The sequence below is a fragment of the Taudactylus pleione genome, unplaced genomic scaffold (assembly GCF_031769625.1).
Source record: "Taudactylus pleione unplaced genomic scaffold, aTauple2 ptg000095l, whole genome shotgun sequence".
NCBI classification, from domain to species: domain Eukaryota; kingdom Metazoa; phylum Chordata; class Amphibia; order Anura; family Myobatrachidae; genus Taudactylus; species Taudactylus pleione.
In genome coordinates, this window is record NW_028284497.1 from 31,784,858 (window position 1) to 31,806,349 (window position 21,492).

The 21,492-nt window shown below is 43.0% G+C and overlaps 1 protein-coding gene across 1 annotated transcript in view; it reads left to right on the forward strand.

Annotated features, from left to right (window-relative positions):
• The first annotated feature begins 1,507 nt into the window (after nucleotides 1-1,507).
• Nucleotides 1,508-21,492, forward strand: part of GOLM1 (golgi membrane protein 1) — a 79,573-nt gene continuing 59,588 nt past the window's right edge. The window contains exon 1 of the mRNA XM_088470087.1: nucleotides 1,508-1,728. The gene's annotated coding sequence lies outside the window, so the exon portion shown is untranslated. The remainder of the gene's footprint in view (nucleotides 1,729-21,492) is intronic.

Sequence of the window (21,492 nt, forward strand, 5' to 3'; positions counted from 1 at the left end):
ACAAATCAAACTCAGACACCTGCTGAACATATACTCCTCCCCTTTTTCCTGAGGATCAGCAGTTATCCTATGACGATACACTTATTGAATATGTACCAGAGTATGCACATAATGTCATATTTGTGTTCTGATGGTATTTCTTTATATAATAATTAACTATATCTCCTGACGTGTTACCTATTTTATATAAAGACGGGCACCATTACTAATCTGTAGGCACTACAATAGATGTACCCATTTATGTTTTTGTGTTTATTTTTTTGGGCCGCTGATCTAAACACAGAATACGAATAAAAAGCATTACCTAACAAAGTTGCAATAAATAATGTAATTCGGTTCCCATGCTTTGTTTCACATGTGTGAATAAATTTATTGGAACTAGTGTTTGAGATAAGGATTGTTAGAGATACACTCTTTATGTGTTACAGTTCTATTCATGAGTAATGATGGATCACAATATATGATCTTTACTTAATATATCTTTTATTTGTTTGTCTCTCATTATATCCATTTGGATTTTCTCTATTTTATTAGCAGATGTATTAAAAGCTAAGATTTAGTTTGATAAGATTACACATTGTAATGTGAGTGCCCCCCAAAAAGGAGTCCTCTTTCCCTCTTTTCTCTCATAAATAGGCCCCTCAGACTTGGCAGTGCTAAGTTTTAATGCTCTGAAAGGAGCAGTGAAACCGTTCGGGGGGAGACAGATGATTTTCGGATCAGCTCAGAGAAGCAATGATGAATTGCTCCGATGCTCGCAGCGAGTAAGAATGTTAATTACCGGGATCCGCTCGGACCCTGACAATTAATAGAATGAATAAGACCCCTGTGTCAGCAAAACAACTGTCAAAAGATTTGTTTACAGTAATGGATACATTTTGTAAACACACAATCGAAAAGTAACCTGAACTTTGTGACTAATCAGGTGCAACAATTAGCTGCATCAAGTGAATAAATATTGTTATATATTGAACAGGATAGACAAAGTTTACTGCACAAATACAATTAAAAAAAAACAAACAAACAAAAAAACAACCATCATTAATGAGTAGAAGTGCCACGTATTCGGTTCATCCCACCTCAGCGTCGCCTACTAACTAACCGCCCTGTAGGAAGTGCATGTACGGCAGGAAATAGTACTAACACCGGCTTCTTATTACAACACAGAGTACATTATTGGCTTGGCTGTATACTGCAGTACTCTCTGGAAGGGGCTGAAGTCATGCATACAGCTACTACTACACCTATTGTACATATAATCAGAATTACTCAGCCGGACATTTAATATTAAAGGAACCTGTAACCCAGAGTCCTAAAGCGTCTCCCTAGGAACCCTGAGCTACCATAAGACTAAACATTATTATTATTACCCAAAATGACAGGCGACGTGTAGAGCGTAAATAACCGAAACTAGCCTAGTACTAAGCTATATGTGCGCATATTATGTGGCCGCCTCCCGCCCCGCCAGTGCGCTACTTCCTTTTCCTCTGCTCTTTGTCACCCGGTGGTTGCTGGTTGCCCGGCAACGCGCTGGGTGAGAGCAGCAGTCCCGGGTGATTGATGAGCTCAGGGGCAGCAGCAGAGCGGACAGAGCAGGCGGGGTGTGGTTAGCAGGGAGGTGTCACCGGGCTCCCAGCGCCGCTTACTTCTGGCCATTGAGAAGCGGCGACAGACAGGAGCTAACGAGGGAAGAAGTTGGTTGGGAGCAGCCAGGAGAGGCTGCCGGAGGTGAGCGCAGCGCTGCTACCCGGGGAGTATGGTATAGGGAGCAATACACGTACTGTTACCGGGTACTAATGTGTCACGGCGGCAGACATTCTCTCCCCCCCCCCGCTGCCCGGAGCTCCTCAGCGGCCTGGGTGTAATGGACAAGGGGTGCAGGAGCTAGTGGTGTGCGTCCTCTGGTTCACACTCCTCCTCTTCTCATACTTTGTTTATGCTCTATACAGCAACGCACTGTTGTGTGCAAGGTGCTTGTATCTCATATTCTAATACTATAGTTTGTGCACTATGGGCATAATATAGTTTATGGTGTTGATTTTGGGATTGTTTATTTTAGTTTGTGTGTTGTGCCTTTTTTTTCTGTTTTTATTTTAGTGTCATTATTTAAAGTGTAAACACATATATTTATTAGTGATAATTAGTGTTACTCAGTATTTATTAGTGATTATTAATTAGTGGTACTCGGTTTTATATCTGTAGATGTGTAACATCTTTTTTGGTATACATTGATATTTATGAAACATGTAGGTTTGCTTTGGATTCTCCCTGTTTTTGATTTGAAATCCTGCTTGGCAGTCGTAACCAAAGATCTCTTTGCACTTGCATTTCTCAACCAAGAATTCTGGAGTTTTTCCCAAACACCTGGGATGGGGAAATGTGGCTTTTATCACTACGCTGTTTGTCCCATTTGTTGGAGTGCAAAATCGCCCTGCCAAAAATCCTGTTGTCAGTGCAAAATCACTCTGTCAACAGGGGCAAGTGCAGTGAGATATTTATATAACACTGAGCTTTTGTTAGGGAATTTAGTGATATATGTTTTAAAAATCGCGGAAGAGTCATGATTTTATAGTATATTGCAGCGAGGGGGTCATCCCTGCTATGTACTAAATGTAACTCACCGGGGTAGCGGTAACTGCTGTCCCTGGAAATTACATCCCCAGGGGTATCACATATGTGAAAGACTCCTGGGAATTTGACGCTACAAATGTGCACAGTGTAGGTTCAGGAGGCAAGGGGGAGAGGGATCGTAATTTCCTGCTCCTGCAAGAATGCTTCCATAGGCATATTTAAAAGGGCAATAATAGTAAATGCAAAATTATGTTTATTTTGCATTAAATAGTATTGGCCTTTTTAAATTGGCAGGCAAAATGTCTATCAGACTCTCTACAAATCTTCAAACGGGCTATCAAGAGCCACTTCATCAAAACCTTCCAGCTCTCATCGTAACCCAATCCCCATGCTCCTTCCTCACTATCTAACATATCTGTTCCACCCCTGTCTATCTGTCCCTCCCCTTTAGAATGTAAACTCTCATAAGCAGGGCCCTCTTCCTTCATGTGCTTCTATTCTACACGTTGAGTCTCCCCACTGGCGTCACAAGGGGGGTGCGGGCCGCACCGGATGTCACCAGCTGAGGGGTGACACCAAAGTGCTGGCTCCCCCTCAGTGACAGGAGCCGGGTGCTGTATTACGTGCAGCACTCGGCTCCTAGCACAGTGAGGGAGCAGGCACTCAAACAGGCTGGTCCCCGGGCAGCCTGCTCCCCTAGCACCCCCGGTGTAAAAACAACAGGGCTTATGGCCTGCGGGGCCATGCCCCCACCCTTGAGGCCACGCCCCCTGATTTTCTGGCCGCGCGGCTGCGTAGCGTGCAGTGAAGGGTGGCTGTCCTCCCGACCCACACCAGGTGCGATGTCGGGTAAGGACGCCACTGAGTCTCCCATACCCAAAATGCTTGGGACCGGGGGTATTTTGGATATCTGAATATTCTGTATTTTGGAATATATGCATACCATAATGAGATTTTTTAGGAATGGGGCTCAAATCTAAACACCGAATGTATTTATGTTTTATATACACCTTATACACACAGCCAGCAGGTCATTTTATACTATATTTTTTATAATTTTGTGCATCAAAAAGTTTGTGTACATACATGAAATTAATAAATATTTTATATACAACTTATAAACACAGCCTGAAGGTTATTTTATACAATTTTTAAAATAACTTTGTGACTTAAACAATGTTTGTGTACATTGAACCATCAGAAAGCAAAGGTTTCACTATCTCAGTCATGCTAAAAATATTCTGTATTTTGGAATATTTTTGTATGGGAGACTTAACCTGTACTAACATTTACTCCTAACTTCTTACAACGGCACCTAACGTGCTGCTTATTTAAGTGTGATAGGGGTCTATTCACTATCACTTAATTTTTACCCGCTTTTGTAAAAATTTTCATTTTCACCTGTCTTTGTAGAAATTAGGTTTTGGGGCCATTCATCAAGAAGGATGTGGCCCGCTGTCCTCATACATTAGTATGGGGACAGAAACTCATAAAGCTCCAAAAATACAGCTGATTATCTGATCAGCTGTCTCCGCCCCGAGCAATGATGATTTGCTTCGGTGCTCGCAGCGAGTTAGTATGTTAATTATGCGGGTCCGTTCGGACCTTGATAATTAACATCATAAATAGACCCGATAATGACTAATGAAGCAGTGTTTCTAAACCTTGTCCTGCATTATTTTGTACTGTTCATAACTGTTTTCTTGTGTGCTCATTTGCTTATGTACTTTGTAAGGCGCCGCGGAACCCTTTTGACGCCATATAAATAAAGTATGATAATAATAATAGTAAATATACCCTTATATTGTTCTAAACCAATATTTTAATATTATGTTAATGAGTACATTTGGCAAATGTTACCATCTATTATAGAAACAATTTGTGATATATTTAGGTACTGTGACATTATGAGCCACCTGAAGAATATTTAATCCAAGGTGGGGCAATGGGAAGGGCTGCTTTGTTTGTTGTCTGAGAGGACAAGGCAACATATGCTTTTGGCTGTGATAAAAGGGATTACTATAACCTTAAGGATAAGCCGCAGCAATCAGTCTTCATGTATCACAGCAGCATGAAGTTATTTAAGTGTGACTAGTTACAGAATGAAACATGTAGTTTTGATAAATCAATAAATAGGGAGTATTGCCTGCAATACAACGTATCCTCTTGTTTATAACACATGTTTAAGAGGGTTTTTTTTCCATTCTTTTTACATATGTTATCTAAAGTATTTAGGAATAAGGAATATAATACTTATTTGTATATATTTGTGGAAAAAGTAATGTAATTTAAAGTGCTGTAACCAGATACAGTTCAGCCCCATTCTAATGAACAGTGCTGGCTATACCTGACTGGGAAGTGGCGTCTACTCTGAGTTCTGGCAGTGCTACCTGCAGATGGTATAAGCAAGAAGTTGAAGTTCACACATCCTGAAATGTCGAATATTGCTGTGATATTACATCATGCTGATATAACTTATCTAAACTTCTGGTAATTTTTATTTTTTTGTGTGTGTGCAATTTGAATAGAACCAGAAATGAGTTCCCAGAGCTATTCAATTGTCCCCATTGCACCCTGCCCTTAAGTCAGGAGATGCAGGGTAACCTTCATTCTCCGTCTTAAGTGCCGACTGCGTTGCTGTTAGCACACACGCTAAGCCAGAAAACAGCATTGTGGCACTAGTTTAGTCTGATTTCTGCTCGCACATTAGGAGCGTGGGAGCAGAAATCCTCTAGTCTGGGTTAAAAGCATGGTCAATTGAATAGCTCGGCAACTCATTCACGACGCTATTCAGCATTGCATGAATTGAATCGCCCCTATGTGTAATGACTTTTTATATTCTTCCAGAACTCTCCTGTAAATCCTAATTGTGTGATCTTTCACAATACAATAGTATAGTGACATGACCTAGTGGTAAAGAAGTACAGATCTGTGTCCTGGCTCATCTAGCCTCAATACGCCATGCAGCGCGATATGCCTGGCGTGAGTGAGCTGCCTGGCACCGCACAATGCTTCTAGCATCAGTCGTCTAAGTCGCAATGCAAAGCAACTATAGGGCACCAGGAGACTGCTGATTAATCTGATGTGTGTCTGAGTCTGTAAACGGAATCAGGCTGACTCTTATTGGCTAGCTGTGCTGAAGCCATTGCTAGTTGAAGTCGCAGCTGTCTATGGGCCTGATTCAGTTGCATGCACTGCTAATCGCAGATTCCCGATTATTGGGAATCTGCACATGCGCAGGACCCATTCTGCGAGTGTGCAGATTGGGTCCTGCGTAGTCGCACACAGTCCCTTGAATGCCTCTGCATGCAGCTCTGCAATTGCGACTGTTGCTGAATCAGGCCCTCTGTTGGCTGTCACTTGTGGCTGAAGCGGTCACATGTAACAGCCTCCATTGCACCTGACCAGACTCAGAAATTTACTGCCGCCTGCAGTTACAGAATATACAAGGCAGGTGTTTCCTGAGCAGCTATTCCGGTAACTGTAATGACCATTGTGGGGCACACTGATGGGCAGGAGGTGACGTTTGAAGGGAAACTAATTGGCAGAGGGGCGTGTACAGTAAGTGATAAGTTAGTGGACAATGTTGGCATGTGAGTGACAAGTTGGTGGGCTGGAGCAGCATGTGAGTGACAGGTTGGAGGGCAGTGGGTAAAGAGCTGGTGTGGACAGGGACGTGGAGAGCGGTGTTGATCCCTGTTACTATAGGGGGCTAGGTCTAATTGTGCAGACGTGGTCACGTCCCTTGCATAAAAGTATTAAAAATGATTATTTGTGGCGCTGCAGAGACAGATCCAGGGGGGTTAGGGCGTGATTTCTTCCCCCCCCTAACATTAGGTGTAGGCAGAGGAGAATGTTGCACTGTTGAGCTCAGCGGCAGCAGCCTCCGTGGACTTCCCACAGCCCAGCACACAGCAGTGTGGGCTGGGGAGAAAGGCCGCTGACTGGTAAGAGGGGACAGACTGGTGGCGGTGGTCCTCCAACAATCCTGGTCCCAGCTAATTAGTAACTGCTTCCCACCACCCAGAGGGTGTTTACTACATTATCCAGTTACACAACACCCTTTTAGTTATATTAAAATATAGGGGTCTGTTTACTAAACAGTGTTAGGAGACAGAGTGATAAGGTGCCAGCCAATCAGCTCCCAACTGTGATCTCACAGGCTGTGTCTGAAAAATGACTGATTGGCTGGCACCTTATCACTTTTCACTCTGTCTCCTAACACTACTTAGTAAATAGACCCCATAGATTTTGTTAGCTAACGTTTCACTGGCTTAGCACACCTCCCAACTGACCCCATTTTTTGCGGGACAGTCCCCAAGCCTTTTGCCACGCACCCTTCTTTGGACACATCGCGCTCCTTTTTTCGGCCACATGCAAATGTCCCTACTTGGTAGATCACAAAAAATATTCAGTCTTTAGAATAGATCACCAAGTTCAAAAGTCAGGCTTCCCCTGCCTTAAGGAACTTCTGTTTGTGTGTGTGTGTGTGTCTGTCGAAATTCTGACTCCTATGTTAATCCCGACGCCGAAACACCGACCCCCGCCATCCCGTTTGGTCCACGATGGGTAAGTAGAACACTTGGCCTGGGGATGGGGGGTTAGGTTTAGGGACCCCCGGGGGGACTTAGGGTTTGGCACCCCCTGGGGAAGGTTAGGCTAGGGAAAGGGGAGGTTAGGGTTAGGCACCCACCTATGAGGGTTAGGTTTTGAGTGCAAGAAGGGGGGGTTAGGTATAGGACCCCTGGGGGGAAGTTAGGCACCCCTAAAGGAGGGTCAGGGGGGGAAAGGGTTAGAGGGTTAGGAATAGTTAAAATACTCACCCTGTCGGGATCTTCACTCTTCTGTGTTCAGCGTCTGTTTTACATCCACCGGGCTTAGGTCCGGCGGCATGTCATACCAATTCCTGTGTGACTCCAGCAGGCTTACACCATTTTGCTGAAACAATGTTGACAAGCCGGTATGAGGTGGTATCTTTATTTATCCTAAAGCTATGCCTGGCACAGCTGAAGAATAATGAGACCTGTCTGTCTATGATTGTTGGAGCTCATTTGGCGGGAGCTTAAGTGCCCCAATGCCACTCAACTTGAAAATGTTTTATGAGCAATAGTGTCTAAAGGCCCCCATACACGGCACGATATACATGCCAATCCGACAGATCGGTACGATATAGGTGCTATATCGTGCCGTGTATGGGCACGATATCGTACCTGATATCGAGCTGTGCGCTCCCACCGGTCGTACATCGCATCCCCAGATCTTCCTGCAGAACCATCTGATCTGGGATGCGATGTACTCGTACGATCCCATTCAAATGGTGGAGGGGGGAGCCGGAATATCGTGCGGTCTGCGGGGACCGCGTGATTGCCGGCGGTGACAGCACGATCTGTCTGCCAACGGATCGGCAGCCGCCCTACACTGTGCATCGAACCGTGTATGGGCACCTTAAGTTGTATGTATTTTGTGTGTATGTAGGGTTGGGCAACAACAATCCCACGATAATATATAAATGCGTGACTGGTAGGGAATTCACACATTACAGCAATATATTGGCAATCCATAGTTTGATATCACAGGTCACACAGACATGACACACCATATACATATTGATAAGTATGCACTAGATGTCTGGATTGTGTAGTTTATTCAAAGCCTGTAGATCAGTTTTGTATTTCTAGCATGCAGATTTTCTCCTATTCGTGAATTGTTTGTATTATGTGGAGGTCACTGGACCACACTTTACTTTATATCACAATAATGTTTCACTTAAATTGCGAAACACTGGTCTAATCATTTTAACGAAACAATAGAAAGTTATAACCTAATCTATTCAAAGCTATAACTCTTAGGGGCATGTTTACAAAGCAGTGTATTTACAAAACCCTTGTGTGTTGTGTTTTTTTTTTTTTTATACATAGTCTTCCTGACAGATTTAAAAGGGCAATACTGCTTAATGCAAAACAAGTGTAATGTTGTATTTAATATTATTGCCATTTTTAAATATCTAAAAATCAAGAGTTTTGTAAATCCACTGCTTAGTAAAAATTCCACTTATTCCTGTAAACATTATATAATTGACTTAAGGACTTTTTATACTTTTCTACTGTAATACTTTCATGTTGGTATAAGTGTGTCCTATGTATTAAAGGGTTCTCCAGCTCAAATATTTTCTACAGAACATCTGCTCATCTCATCAACCACCTGTGCCCCACCCAGACTTGGGCTTGTGTATTGCACAGTGGTATAGTACAGGAATGCAAGTGGTACACAGGTTAATTAAAGTGTAATAAGGTATTGGCTCGTTTAACATTACCCAATTAAATCTGTGGGAGACACAAGGTCTGGAGAGGGATGTTGGAAGCTCACATTCTAGTGAAATGTATCTAAACTAATTGTGTGCTGCTTGTGTGCAGTACATTTTAAAATAATTACACTCCCCATAGCATTGCTTTTTAATATCTTGGTGCCATCCTGCCTTGGGTACATGACAATGAACCATTTATTCCCAAATGCCAGACAACTGACAAAAATTGTCTGGAAAAAATGCTAAAATCAAACTGATTCAACTAATTTGTCTGAATGACCATGGTCCATTCTCCAGTGTTTGGGAGCAAATTTTGATTATTTGCTTGCATGACTTACCAGATATTACTTCCCACCAGACAGATTTAACTGATACATCATTTATGGCGTGTACCCAGCCTAGACTATTCTTAAAAGAATAGTCTAATGTGTATGGGTCGATGGATCAGCCGGCCATCCAGTGGGCCAACTGATCCAATGATTTGGTAAGTGGTATGCACAAACGATATTGTACATACACACTTACCAAACTGCCACACGACATGTCTGGCCACAGGAATTGGTAGTGACATAATTGTCGGCGGTTTGTGGGTCAGCGGGTTGGCCATAAGATGCAATATTTAGTTAGTCGGCTGTCTGAACCACATATTGCATAGTGTGTACCCAGCATTAGTCTTTTATACACTGGCTGGATGTTTCTAGCTCAGGTTGAATCTCTGCACGTTATAACTGGATATCTGGTTACATGGACAATTTAAGTGACCTGATGCTGAAAGCTGGTTTGAAAGCTGGTGCAGCAGGTGTTGATTCTTTTATGATGGTGTTTGTTCTTTTATGATGTATTGCCCATGAACAGTGCATGGTTAATGTTTAGTGTGGTTGAGCCCTTTCAGAGAAAAGAACCTGTCTGCTTGTTCATAGACACTAAAGGTACACATCCACTAGCAGACCAAAAAACGACTGCACGATTGCGACATTGTAATCGTGCAGTTGTTTCACAATTTGTGCTGTGCCTACATTGAATGAGCAGTCGGTCAGTGTAGGCACATCAATCATCCCCTAACATGCTTAACCAGCTTGTCCAGCATGTTCGGCCGATGATTGATGTCGGAAACGACCAGCGGGTGCGCGCATCGCTGGTCGTTTCCGACATAAATGTGCCCGATTCATGCACGGTTCTTGAGCAATTGAACGATAACTTATATCGTCATTGTTCAATCGCTCATAGAAATAGTCTAGTGGATGTGTGCCTTAAGGATTCCTAGGGGAAATAGTGATATGTGGCTTCTCTAGATCCAGCATGTCGGGATGTGTGTTTAAATTCTGAGGTTCACATTGTAATTTCAATAATGTGTGTGTTTTAAAATGGAGAAAAAAATTGACCTGTAGTCAAAGCATTTTGCTGCCGGTTTGTACTTTGAATGGTCGTGAATGTTTGTTTATTTTTCTACATACAATACAATTGGCAAATTTGAGGTGTCTCTATTTAATTATATGGGATTTATCTAGCTTTGGAATGTATTGTAAGATTGGTGTCACTATAATTTCAGAAGTAATCATTTGTTTTCAATATTTTCTGGCAGGACATACCTTTTACACGAGAAAGCTGAGTCTGTTTACCTGTGCACAAAATTATATAGTCCTTTTAATTGTCAGCAGGATACCTTGAAATGCATTGGAATGTCCTATCTATAGACCTGCCAGACCTGTTATTGGACATTCTGTCAAAGCAGTAATACATCTACAAAACCGCCAAATTGTTCTTTCAATGTATGTTCTAAATAGACTTTTTTTTTCTTATATGGTATAAGTCACTGGAGCTTTATACACGTTTGTTTTAAAGTGAATTGTGTGTATTCTACGTGGATGCTTTTTTTTTTTTTTTGTACTACAATTTTTATTCAGAAATAGAGAATACAAAAACATAGACAGTGGGTGTCATAACTTTTAAGCTGCCATGGAGAAGATATAGGGACTTAAAGTCCCACACCCAATTCTTCACCATTCACAGCCTCCCACACAACTTTCTTGTCAGATTTTGTGTGTGAAAGTGCAGGAGAGTACAATCTACCCAAAAATGGGCAAAAGTGTTGTGTTTTGTTTTATTGCAAAAAAGTGAACGAAAAGCAAATGTGTAGTATTATTTATGTATTTATTTTTAACCACCACCAATAATTACTTTGTGGTTCTTGTTTCCGTGATAATCCTGTAACAGGAGGATAATTCCATTTATAAATTAACAATTTGGATGCTACACATAGGTTTATAAAAACACAGGTTGAGTCTTCCATATCCAAATATTCCGAAATACGGAATATTCCGAAATACGGAATTTTTCGGGCTTGACTGAGAAAATTAAACCTTTGATTTTTGTTGGTTCAATGTACACAAACTTTGTCTAAGGCACAAATTATTACAAATATTGTATGAAATTACCTTCAGGCTGTGTGTATAGGGTGTAAATGAAACATAACTGAATTTTATGTTTGTACACAAACTTTGTTTGAGCCACAAAATTATTGAAAATATTGTATAAAATGACCTGCAGGCTGTGTGTATAAGGTGTATATAACACATAAATGCATTCTGTGTGTATATTTGGGTCCCATTCCCAAGATATTTCATTATGATATGCAAATATTCCAAAATAGGGAATATTCCGTTATCCAAAATACCCCTGGTCCCAAGCATTTTGGATATCGGAGGCTCAACCTGTACTTGAAGTTCATTTCTCTTCCTACATCTGGGGGACAGTTCCTTAAGCTGGCCACACATCTAAAGATTATCTGTCTAACCAGCCAACTAGCTGATTGGTTGGAATGAAAATCTGGTAACATATGGGGGTAATTGATGATCAACAATTTGCTCCTAAATGCCAGAAAACAGATGAAAATGGTCGTCCGACAAGTTTGTTAAATGTTTGATCTGAACAATTTGTTCAAAGAACAGTTTTTGTCCATTTTCCGGCGTTTTGGGAGCAAATTGCTGATTGTCATTTGCTTTCATACCTTACCAGATTTTCATTCCAACCAATCAACTAGTTGGCTGGTTGGACAGATAATCTTTAGATGTGTGGCCAGCTTTATACATTTGGTTGGTGAGGCACGGAGGTGTCGGCACTTAATGAAATTATTATTAGTGCTATAATAGCTCACCTCCTCCAACCCCTTCTCAGTTTTTCTTTAACCTAACTCAGTGCTGACCTGCCTTCAGCACTTAAAGATTTTTTTAATTATTTTTTTTTCACCCCTTCTCTACTGTGGTTTCCCTGTGTACAGTCAAGCCAGAGAAGGGTATGTTACCTTACAGACGATGTGCTGATGCTGTTCCGGGCTGGATTCATCATAGGGTGGGACCCGGTGGGGAAGGCAGTAGGCGCCGCGGTGTCAGCCAGGTGCCAAAGAAAATCATGTCCATGTCCGATTCCCTAGCGATTATTAAAGTAAAATAATTGAAGTCCGCTCAGCTTACTTGGAGTTCCAAAGTCCAAAAGATTTATTTGCACAAAGAAATGGAGTACCGCCCCTCTACAATGCGCATGCGTGGTTGGCGCCAATACAAGGCATTCAATTCTGAATGCACTGACTTCCAACGGTCACTGCAGTACAATTTATAAGTTCACATTCAAATAGTCTTTAGGGAATAAAGTCATTGGGTACAGGCAGGGATCTGTGTATACTCTACATTGGATAGGTCCGTTCCTCTCCTTTGTGTGTGCAGCCGGATCTTCATAAGGCCTGAGGGCCCCGCCGATGACTGACTATTCCCTTCTGGATTTCCTTTGTCTTACAGTATCATGGGTGAGGGGAAATATTTGAGTTTCAGGGGCAGCACATTACATTGCTCTAGATCCCTTTATTTGCAGTTAAGCAATTACATCAATAATATTACATTTATATTTACAGCAGAGATACAGTGTTTATCTATTAAATAGCACATTAAATGCTGATTAAAATAAGTCTAAACATCAATCTACAGTTGTACAAATTGAATAGAAAATAGGTAATTACAGTTATAATGAAAGTAATGTTTATAATAACGTACAGAAAGTGTTGTATATTATTGTACTTAATTCAGTTTCAATATTTTAGCTTTGACAGTCCACCCTTTGATAGTTTATTGACTATCAGTCTTTTCATAATTCCAATGTAGGATGATATTGCAGATTGTCCAGTTCTGTGTTGTAATACTTTATTGGAACCCTAACATCCATTTCTATACCAGGGTGATTAGTTTTTGTTGTTCCCTTGTGCATATTTCTAACACACCATATAAGGAGAAATATATATATATATATATCTCAGTATGATTGTCAATATTAACAACAGACGTCTTCCCAATGTAAGCATTATTCCTTCGGAGTTTGAGGGCAACCACTTATATATTCTCCTCCCGCATATGTAATAAACCTCATCTGGGAGTATATAAGGCATAGAATATCTCAAAATTGCCAAACATAATATACCTGCAATCCTTCTGTACAACCACCTCACAATACTTTGGTGGCACCCTTCCTACTGGTATCTTTCTAGGTACACTCATGTACCCCATACTCCCAAAGTCAGATCTATTTCTCATTTTATTAATGTCCTCTATATCTACTGGCTCCATATCTGCCCTGGCAGAATAAACAGTCCATTTTAGCCAGGATATCTCCCAATAACCTGGGACCTGTGTATTTGTAAAATTTATGCATACTACTAGGCTATCTAAAAAATATTGGAGACGTTTCAGGTGTGGTGGCCTAATTGTATTGTATTATCCTTTGGTTGATTGTCCATCTGGTAATGAGAATATTTCAGTTGCATTTAAGGGCATAGAAATAAGACCCATATTGTCCTCCCCCTGTGGCATGTCTGAATATACCCAGCAATTACTCTGAGTGTTCTACCTACTAAGTAGTGAAACATTTCAATTGAGTGTAATTCTCGGAAATGCTCAGGATCCTCTTGGCACCAAATAATACACCTCATTCCAGATTGATGACCACGATACTTACAGATACAGTATTCCACATCTAGTAAATCCTTACATTGATCATTAATGTCTGCCTGGCTAAGCAACATTTCTTTCATTGATAAATTGAGTGGGGATGTAGTCAGGAAGCGGACAGTCTAAATGCTGATCGCTGGCTTCCCGGCAAGGTACTAATGTGGCCTGTCATTAGACCCACACCAGGAGCCCAGCATCCCGAATGAAGGTAAGCCGGGTGCGGACAGCTGCGGGGAGGGGGGGGGGGGAAGTTAAGTGGCAGGGCTCCCGGGGGCGTGCCTAACTCCGAGTTCTCCCGCGAGCCCTGACACTTAACCTCCCTAACCCCGCAGCTGTCCGCACATGGCTTGCCTTCGTTCGGTATGTCGGGCGGATAGCTGCGGGGGAGGGGAGGTTAAGTGTCAGGGCTCCCGGGGGGACTTGGGGTCAGGCACCCCCCGGGAGGGTTAGGTTTAGTCTAGGGGAAGGGGGGGTTAGGGTTAGGAACCCCTGGGGGGCGGTAAGGGTTAGCTCCCCCTGGGAGACTTAGGTTTAGGCTGCAGGAACAAGGGGGGTTAGGTTTAGGCACCCATAAGGGAGGGATGGGAAAATAGGGTTAGTTATACTTACCTTATTAGCAATCGGGATCTTCACCCCTGCCGGGCGGCCAGCGGTGATACATACTACACTCATTGAGTCAAGCCATTTTCTGATCCAAGGTTCCTCCCTGTCTATGTCCCACACCAGTTCTATCGGACCCACCAGGGCTGGCCTGACCTATACCCGGGTACGCGGCCACGTCGAGCGCCAGATTAAGGAGGGCGCTGCGGCAGTCACTGACAGGGAGTTACTCACTGGTCCTGGTGGACGGCTGCGCTGTCTAGCAAATCAAAGGAAGTGTGCCATTGTAACCATCCCAGCATCCGCATTCCCAGTCTTGTCGGGATTCCGTCACTGGTGTTCTCTCAGCGACCAGGATTCCAGACTGCATCCCGGTTGTCGGGATCTTAACCGCGTCCTGCATATACAGTCAGGTGCATAAATATTGGGACATTGACAGAATTTTCATATTTTGGCCTCTATTCACCACATTGGCTTTGAAATGAAACAAGCTTTAACTGCAGACTTTCAGATTTAATTTGAGGGTAATTACATCCAAATCAGGTGAATGGTGTAGGAATTACAATGGTTTCTATATGTGCCTCTCACACTTTTTAAGGGGCCAAAAGTAATGGGACAAACTAAACAATCCTAAATCTAACATTCACTTTTTAATACTTTGTTGCAAATCCTTTGCAGGCAATTACAGCCTGAAGTGTGGAATGCATAGACATCACCAGACGCTGGGTTTCATCCCTGGTGATGCTCTGCCAGGACTCTACTGCAAATGTCTTCAGTTCCTGTTTGTTCTTGGGGCATTTTCCCTTCAGTTTTGTCTTCATCAAGTGAAATGCATGCTCAATCGGTGTCAGGTCAGGGGATTGACTTGGCCATTGCACAACATTCCTAGCGTTCCCGCTAGGCTGTTTTAGCGGGGCGCGGCGCCCTGCCCTCCTTCTGGAGGGCAAAAAGCACCCTGCCCTCCAGGAGGAGGGCAAAAAGCGCCCTGCCCTCACAGCCTGCAGGAGCCGTTCTCACCCGCGGGACGCAGTGTCCCGCGGGTGGAGAAACATGCGGTGACCCGGTCACCGCCGGAGAATAGACGCCGGGCGCATGCGCCCGGCATCTATTCTCCCTGTCTGCAGGGCTTGGGGGCTGCCCGGCGTGTCCGTAAGTGCCGGGCACGCCCCCAAGAGTGGCGAAAAGGGGACGCGTCTTATAGACATGCCCCCTTTTCCGATGACCACGCCCCCTTCTCGGCATGCCCTCTCTAGCTCCGGCGCCCTGCCTCCCGCCGGAGCTAGAGGGAACACTAATTCCACTTTTTAGCCTTAAAAACTCTTTGGTTGCTTTTGCAGTATGCTTCGGGTCATTGTCCATCTGCACTGTGAAGCGCCATCCAATGAGTTCTGAAGTATTTGACTGAATATGAGCATATAATATTGCCCGAAACACTTCAGAATTCATTCTGCTGCTTTTGTCAGCAGTCACATCATCAATAAATACAAGGGAACCAGTTCCATTGGCAGCCATACATGCCCACGCCATGACCCTACCACCACCATGCTTCACTGATGAGGTGGTATGTTTTGGATCACGAGCAGTTCTTTTCCTTCTCCATACTCTTCTCTTCCCATCACTCTGGTACAAGTTGATCTTTGTCTCATCTGTCCATAGGATGTTGTTCCAGAACTGTAATGGCTTTTTTAGATGTTGTTTGGCAAACTCTAATCTGGTCTTCCTGCTTTTGAGGCTCACCAATGGTTTACATCTTGTGGTGAACCCTCTATATCCACTCTTGTGAAGTCTTCTCTTGATTGTTGACTTTGACACATATACATCTACCTCCTGGAGAGTGTTCTTGATTTGGCCAACTGTTGTGAAGGGGTTTTTCTTCACCAGGGAAATAATTCTTCTGTCATCCACCACAGTTGTTTTCCGTGGTCTTCCAGGTCTTTTGGTGTTGCTGAGCTCTCCGGTGCGTTATTTCTTTTTAAGAATGTTCCAAACAGTTCATTTGGCCACACCTAATGTTTTTGCTATGTCTCTGATGGGTTTGTTTTGATTTTTCAGCCTAATGATGGCTTGCTTCACTGATAGTGACAGCTCTTTGGATCTCATATTAAGAGTCGACAGCAACTGATTCCAAATGCAAATGTCACACCTAGAATCAACTCCAGACCTTTTACCTGCTTAATTGATAATGAAATAACGAGGGAATAGCCCACACCTGTCCATGAAATAGCTGTTGAGTTGATAGTCCCATTACTTTTGGCCCCTTAAAAAGTGGGAGGCACATATAGAAACCATTGAAATTCCTACACCGTTCACCTGATTTGGATGTAATTACCCTCAAATTAAATCTGAAAGTCTGCAGTTAAAGCACATATTGTTTGTTTCATTTCAAAACCATTGTGGTGGTGAATAGAGGCCAAAATATGAAAATTCTTTCAATGTCCCAATACTTATGCACCTGACTGTCTGATGTTACCGATTGTTTAGCAGTCTTGCTAAGTATTAAGGATGTATTGGGAAGTGGTAATGTTTTTCTTGCGATTGCAGGATTAGCATACCTTCACAGCAGCCGCCTGTGTGCATATTAGCAACTACGATCCAAGCTGAATCAGGCCCTAAGATGGGCCTGTCTCAAACTAGTAGTAATGTTGTACATGAGTTTACATGAATGGTAAATAAGGGGCATTGACTCATGTACTGCTGCCTGAATGAATTAACTGTTTGGTTTATAGTGTTATATTTTTAGGTATATGATTTAGCTCATTAATATACAGCTTTCCCTGATAATATCCTATAGGGTTACTTGCTGTTTTAGAATGTTTGAAATTGTTTAAACAAACAGCCTGGGAGATGGCAAAGAGGGTGACCCATGTAAGAGGTGTCTGTCGCCATCCGCAAGGTGCCAGGCTGGAGAGGCGCCACTGCCATCTTCTCTATATGTCGGGTGCCCGCTGACAGTTTGTTAACAGAGGGCGCTCGATGGCTCCATCTCTGCAGCCCGAGGCTGGAGCTCACTCCTGAGCTCCACCTTCTGGCTCCCACAGTGTCTGTAGGGAGAGGCGTCATGACATCTCTCCCATAGCTCTGAACGAGAGGAGCTGTCTGACAGCAGCGGGCACAGGTGCGGGGTTTCAGGTAAGTGTAGTGTGTCATTATGTGTAAAGAGCATTATTACTGTGTCATGTGTTAGGGGCACTAGTACTGTGGCCATTGTGTAAGGGGCACTGCTTCTGTGGGCATTGTATAAGGGGCACTATAAATCTGGACATTGTGTAAGGGGTACTACTACTGTGGGCATAATCTGTATAAGGGGCACTACTGTGTGTCGTAACATAAGGAATACTACTATGTGGTGTAATGTGAATCAGCGCTATGTGCGATGTAATGTGAATAAGATTCTGCTACTGTGTGGAGTAATTTGAATTGGGGGTACTATTGTGTAGCCACGTCCCTTCCTTGTGAGACCACGCCATTTTTGTGGTGCGCTATCCCTTTTATAAAATCTGAGAGAGAAGGCACAAATTGTATATTTGCAGGGGGGCGCCAAACACCGGCCGTGATTAGGAGGTAAGTACAAGGTATGAAGGGGACATAGGGCAATATGAGACATGAGGAAGGACAATATAAGACAGAGGGGGGCAAGAACAATACATGGCATGCGGGACACAATACAAGGCATGGAGGGGGTAGATGACAATTTAAAACTGAGAGAGAACAATAAACTGCATGGGGGGTGCAAAACATGTCATGGTGGGTTAGAAAACAATTTGAGACATGGGGAGGACAACATAAGACATAGAGAGGGGAGAGAACAATACAATGCATGGAGGGGGAGATGACAATACAAGGCTTTTGTGTAAATATGTAGTTGGACATATGTGAACATGCTATAGGTATGTGTACGGCTTTTCCCACAAGACCATGCCCCCTTATCTTTTTTTGGTTGTGCGCCACAGTACCCCTGGGGGCGGCGGAAAAAAAATTTGCTTACCTAAAAAAATTGGGCTCGGACCGGCCCTGGGACCCACTTCCAGACCGTTCCACTTTGATGTCAGAACAAAAATAGGTCCTGTTGGAAAAGACAAAAATCAAATATAAAAAATAAACTGGTGTAGTGGTGGCAACTATCATTCTGCAATGGTTCTTCTCCTTGTAGTTGCTTTAATGCAGATTTAGGTTTCCTGAAAAAGATTCTCAAGCTGTGGAAGTATTTCTCCCTCTTCTTGTCCTTGATCCTTTTTCGGTTCAGATACACTTTTGCAATAACTGGTATGGATCCTGGTGTCTTTCTGCGAACTTTAGTGATGTTGTAGTCATCAACACCTGGTACGGTCCTTCCAAACGATCTTTTAAGCAACCAGAACGCAAGAAATTTCTGACCATTTCATATTAGTACCCCTCCTCCAATCAATATGTTTGACCATATTGATTGGAGGCGGGGTACTAATATGTGGGACCTGGCCTTAGACATTTGATGAGGGTTGTTCGAGAGTATAGTTGCTTTGAACTTCGCTGGCTTTATAACATATCTGTTGATATATTGAATATGGATTGCAAGACTTGAAAAAGGTCTATCCTTGGACCGAAACTTTGTTTTTTTGTTAAAATGCAACTTTGGATTTGCCTGTAATTTACAGATGAAAAATAAAAACAGATATTGGTGTTTTTCAACCAAATCTGGTGAGTGCCCTTGTGTCTATGTAATACGTATGTGTGGTACAGTTTTTGTGAATTGATATTTGGACTCTGGGCCTGATTCAGAGCCGGACGCTATTTGCGCTTGCTTGTTCAGAAAAAGGGGCCGGCTATTTAAATTGAGCGCTCGCTCTTTGCGGTCTGTTGATGCCTCTATGTCTGAGCGAGCGAACGAAACATGCGCTCGCTATTTTGTAAAGACGCCCCGCATCCTATGTCATCTCCGCTATTTATTTGATTAATCGAGTACATCGAAAGGCATCTGAACTGCTCGCAGTGCTTGTGGTAGGTTTTTCCTACCACAATCATGCGAACAGTTCAGGCTAAGAGACAATCAAGTGACGTGGCCGATGACACTGCTTTGTTAATTATGCACACCCTTAAAACGCCCGTTTTGACCGTTTGGCACGCCTGCGTTCGGATCTCCACTCCCCGTTTTCAAGCACCTTCCCCTGTTACCACCCACAAACGCCTCATCCTGTCACTCAAATTAGCAGGCACTCGCTTTTTGGCGAGTGCTCGATTTCCGATCGCACTGACTGGTTGGCGCATGCGCATTACGACCCATACGCATGCGCAGTTGTGCGAACATCGCTCGGAGCGAACGAGCGGCCGCTTACGAGCGGCTCTGAATCAGGCCCTCTGTCCAAAAAGGAGCACCCCAGTGAGTGAGACAGGATGAAGGAGCGAGTGCAGAATCATATTAACTTTATAATCTATCGAACTGATATAAATGTTCCATGTACTCATGTGTAACTGCTAAATCCTCGTCACTCTCCACCCTTTGTATCTTATGAGATACATATGGTAAATTACAGGATTTAGCATATAACATCTTTTGATGGTTATTATTTGATGATGCCATAAGGGACAATTCCATCTTGTGCTCATTTGTGTCACATTTAGAATGAGCAGATACTACATAGTGTGCATATAACATTAGATCACGCCCTTATGTGTCTTTCCTACATCCTGTCCGGTGTCAAGTGTCTCATCCCCTGGGCCAGACATGTCCCAAATATTTCTCCTTTGACCGACATGGCTGTAGTTTATCCTTCTAATGTGTCCTGCTTGCAAGAGATGAGACCATTCTTTTAGCGTTAGGCAAAATAGACTATAATGATCATAACAATAACTCATCCATATGACTAAAGTTGGATACATAACTTGATAAAAATAATTAAAACAGTCACTTCAGACTTGTGGAAAGATACTTGGGCTATCATTGATCCTTTAGGAACAGCTATTGGGCATACAGGATGTAGTTCTGCAGATCCACTATTGTTTATGCTAATTTCAGGGATTATTGTTTCAGTAGCATGAATGCTCCTGGGTTTATTAACATCTGAGAGCACCTCATGATCCTCAACAATGGCCACTGGAGCAGAAACTACCCCTCCCCTCCTTTTATGGGCCCTCCTGTAACTGAATGGCATGAGAAACAGTAGAAATTAAAGCAGGTTCATTGTCTTCATCAAAATTATCATATTTTTCTTTTTTCGCACCATATGCTGCCCTCATGTAGCCACAAATTCAAACACGTATTATGTTTAAGTCGCAACTTCAGTGATCTTAACGTACAAATCTCATCTTTAACTGAGCTCAATATTTCTGGGTCAAAGCAACCAACACTAGGAAATGGTTTCACACATTTTGCAGTCAGTTTTATCCACTTATCACAAAACAGTGTTGCATTCACACCATACTTTTTGTGCATAATATACCTTGCCGACCCTACTGGTCCTAAATCGACTTATCATGGGTCACAATTTGCCCCTGCTGCGTCTGCTTCGCTTCGTGACGGAAAACATTATTCCTGCCATATGCAAATAGACCACAGTGCGCGTCCGCACGTTACTTTAGCGACGTGTCCTCCACTCTTCACAACTGGGAGCACCAAGCTAACCTTCATGGTGCTTTTCTAGCTAGGTCCCTAACACATCCTTTTAAAGACTGATAGTCACTCAGTTACAATTTCTTGTCTCTGAGTCGGGCCAATCATCTGCTTTGATTGGTACTATTTACTGCAAGCTTAGATGATTGCTGTAAACAATTCAAGCCGATTAAAACTCTTGCTTTAACCACTTGCATTTCTGAAATATACTTTCAAGCTAATCTAATCTCACAAAATACTTCTAATCCCTACAGTATCTTGTATATTTCAAAAACCTGAATGCCTGTCAGGGTTCAGCCTAGGATCGGCCTCTCTCACCTCCTTGCCGGCTTCCCCTGACTTCCTTGCGGTCAGACGTCTGGTGCAGTGATGGATGTGGGCTGAGTATTCTGCCTCAGGTGCTTTTTGCGAGCTTCCATGGTCGGCTGTGTGTGCTGGGGATC